A 4,148-nucleotide genomic window follows, 5' to 3' on the forward strand; every position below is an offset into this window, starting at 1 on the left:
ACAATTGCACCAAAGGTGGTACTCCTCTCTATATATACAGTAAATATATCCGAGGTGGTTGGGGAGGGGACAAAAAACAATGTCGCGCCAGCCAATGTAATAAACAAATCTACAGGTATGTAAAAAAAAACAAGAGAAAAGCTCTTAAAACTGGGTGTCAAAACAGAGACGCCAAGGTTGGTGAGATGAGGCTTCAGTAGTGAGGGCGGCGACAGCTTACGAGAAACCTCCTCACTATAGCAAAGGCAAGTACCCGTATTGCCCGTATTTCAAGGGCAAGTACCCGTATTGCCCGTATTTCAAGGGCAAGTACCCGTATTGCCCGTATTTCAAGGGCAAGTACCCGTATTTCCTAAGCTTCATGTCAAACATTTCTGTGCTCCTCAAAAAGGTGATTAGGGTAAATCAGGAGCATCGATCGCGGTTGACAACTCTCTTCAGAACTCCGCCGTTTGTAACAAGCATTACAAATGCATCATATTAAGAAAAGTAAACGCTTACAAATGTTCTCGTTTTCTATGCATCGGACTCGATGGGTTAGTGGGTTGCTTGGGTTCGTACTTTTTTCGTTAGGCTAGAAGGTTGGATTTTTTTTATGAAGGGAAAATGAAGAGATTCAGCAAAGACGTGGGCAGCATACTGAAATCAAAGCAGCTTGGTTTTGGAGCCACCAAGGTTGTGAAGTGGTTGCTCATACACCACGAGTGAACATTGTCAACATCACCCATCAAACACCTCACAATAATAGATTTAAAAAAACTAACTTTCTACGAGGTCAAAGGATGAGATGAAATCCGTGGTATTCCTTGCCATCTCCCTGTCCCATGTTTATTCATTCACTCATGCTGTAGTGAGGAATCAAAGTGTTTTTTTGTTTAGCCATACTGATACTTTGCTCGCTTTCCTCTTCTTGCCGGCCCGACAGCCTAGCCACGTCCAGATTTAGCACATGATTCTTAACCTCATTCCTGGTAATTTCAAAATCTTCCACGGCTCCAGTGCACATGTTTACTGTATACAAATTTACTGTAAGTATACATGTTTACTGTATACATGTCTATTTATAGCCACGCAGAAGCTGACCAATACGGGTTGCATCGTTTGAAGTGGGACGGGGGGGATTCCACTTTTATGGAATGCCACACAAAACCCAACGAAGACAAGAACATTATCAAGAGCCTCATCACATTGCACTGCCCAGCAGAGAGAGAGAACCTTGCTTATCCTGTAGTGCTGTCAATCCTTCTTAATCGCCCACATGGAATTTCGTTATACTCCACGAAGTGTGGTGGTAGCTGGTGTTAGATTACAGGAGTCTGTACCCTGGCTGACCCTTGTATCATCTTCAGTACTCGTCAAGCAGGTGACCCCGCCACTTTCAGAAAAATGGCTTAGTTCAATAAACACAGGGAACGAGACCACCACTCCGCTTCAATCGGATTTAATACCCTTGGCTACTGAAAAAGTGCCATACAGTTTCTTCATGGATTAGGTACCTAGCTCGTCGAAGAAACAATGAACCCAGATTCGGCAAGCTTCGTCTTCTAGAGCCTTAATGTGGGAAAATGGTCTCTGCATCTTTGGTCCCAACCCTTGTGGGGGCCACGATGCGGCTGTTCGAGGCTGTGAAGGAATGAGCGGGGCTGTGCATTGCTGTGCAGGGCTGTGCAGGGCCGGGTCTGGGCCACTTAGGGCGGACGTGCTCCCCAGCAGTAAAGGGTCTGGTCCCATGCAGACATCTCTGTATCCTGATTACCCTAATCACGACAGGAAACATTCATAAATCTCATCTTCCTGGCGACCACTCAATCATTGGCACTCACTTAGCGGCCGGTGCCACAGTGCCTCGAGGACCAGGCTCCCGTAAGAGCCAAGTTCTGGCCTCAAGTGCACGCACACTGAGCCTTTGTTACCGACTGTTGAACATGATTGGTTGGTGAGTGACAGTTGGATAGGGATGTCCTTAGGAATCCGTATTTCATACGAATGTCAGCAAGAGCGAAACTCCCGCTGATAAGGCAGGTCCCCGAGTCCCTATGTCGCCGCCCACCCTCATGAACTTTGATATGTTGCTCTTTTCAGTGTTCAATTAAGGGGCAACAAAGGTTTAATAAGTCGTGTTCCTTATTTCCCAACTGCAACTTGAGCGGGTGAAAGAGGATTCCGTTTTCTATTGTGTGATCATTGTCTTGGTCGGGGCTGGCGATCGATGTCATTACCGACACTTCCTGCTGCCACCGCCACTTCGCCGCTAACCCGGGACGACATACGGGTCAGTTCCGCGCCCGTAATTGCGTGCATGTTAGGGCTGAAGGGCCGTGTTGATGCCGCGTGTGGATAATTGAGGGAGAGACGGCGGCAGATTCGGCTCCGGGACGAACAATGTGTGGGAGGTCGCACAGAGCCACCAATGAGTCGACCCCCAAAGATTTTCTTTACGTTCTCGCCCTATAAACCTCTCCTGAAGCACTCCGGTGCTACTTGGCCAAATAGCTGGTTTTTGTTCGGTTTATTTATACTTTCAGTCTCATTATCTCACCTCTCTTGCTTATATGAGTTAAATATAAACTCCATAACGTGGTAGAGGTGTGTGCCCCTCGTTGGCGACGCTGCAGGGAGCGACATGGGAAACCAGCAATATGGCGGATACTCACGTACATTTGAAGGCGGCGAGGAGGGAAGACAGTGCCAAACTTGCAGTGCCTCGAAGGCCGGTTTTGCTGGAGGTAGTCTATACTGCAGCGACTCTCTTGGCGCCGCTGGGATTAGCATTTTCCTCCCCCCAAGTCATCCAGTTCTCGATTTACGGCCAAACATGGATATCTGTTGTGTGGTGATGTATAGGCCTCTGTGGGGACATGGAAGGCTTTGTTTCTCTTGATGGAGCTGTGCTTCTGCAGCCCCCTTCAGCCCTGCCACCCCCACCCCCTCACCCCAGGCACCCCCCTTACCCCTGACACCCCCTCACCCCAAGGCTGTCACCCCTGCCACCTCCTCACCCCAGGCCTGTCACCTCTGCCACCCAATTCCTGTCATCCCCCCTCCATATCACCCCTGCCACCCCACAGGAATCATTAAGAACTTTGTATACCACATATGTCAGACTAATCCTGGAGTATGCAGCTCGAGCATGGAGTCCATATCTAGTCAAGCATAGGACTAAACTGGAAAAGGTTCAAAGGTTGGGCACCATTCCTCCCCCCTTCCCCCCGTCCCAACCCAAATCCTTATCCTGACCCCTTCCAAGTGCTATATAGTCATAATGGCTTGGCGCTTTTCCCTTAAAATTACCTTGCCTTCCCTTGCTACCAGACTAGTACCCGTACTGAGGGGGATATGAGCTACAAGGAAAGACTACGGGAATTAAAGTTAACGTCGCTGGAAGACAGTAGAGTTTGAGGGGACATGATCACCACATACAAGATTATCAGAGGAATTGATAGGGTAGATAAAGACAGAATATTTAACACAAGGGGCACACGCACTAGGGAACACAGGTGGAAATTGAGTGCCCAAATGAGCCATAGAGACATTAAAAAAAACTTTTTCAGTGTCAGAGTAGTTGATAAATGGAATGCATTAGGAAGTGATGTGGTGGAGGCTGACTCCATACACAGTTTCAAATGTAGATATGATAGAGCCCAATAGGCTCAGGAACCTGTACATCAGTCGATTGAAGGTTGAGAGACGGAACCAAAGAGCCAGAGCTCAACCCCCGCAAGCACAACTACGTAAGCACAGTTAAATATTAATATAAATAATAATTACATTTTGCCTTAATATATACATTTATAAAGGAAGCACTCACTTGCCATTTGGAGCATACCCAGTACAGATGCCAGTATAATAATAACTCAATAACTAATAATTTAGTTATAATAGTTATTAACTAATAATAACTCAAGGATTACAATATTAGCTACAACTAATAACCCAATACGATAACTGATAATTTTCTCCAGTTCCTTGAATAGATTTAAGTTTTACCCAGTCCTCATCTAATACTCCAACCTTGGAGTATTATGGCCCATGGGCCTCCTCTATCCTCATGCTCCAGCCCTCACCTGATCATGCTCCAGAACCCGTCTCATGCTCCTTCCTGCCTTCATCTCACGCTCCAGCTCTCAGCAGATGCTACAGCCCTGATC

The sequence above is a fragment of the Procambarus clarkii genome, chromosome 30 (assembly GCF_040958095.1).
Source record: "Procambarus clarkii isolate CNS0578487 chromosome 30, FALCON_Pclarkii_2.0, whole genome shotgun sequence".
Lineage (NCBI taxonomy): Eukaryota > Metazoa > Arthropoda > Malacostraca > Decapoda > Cambaridae > Procambarus > Procambarus clarkii.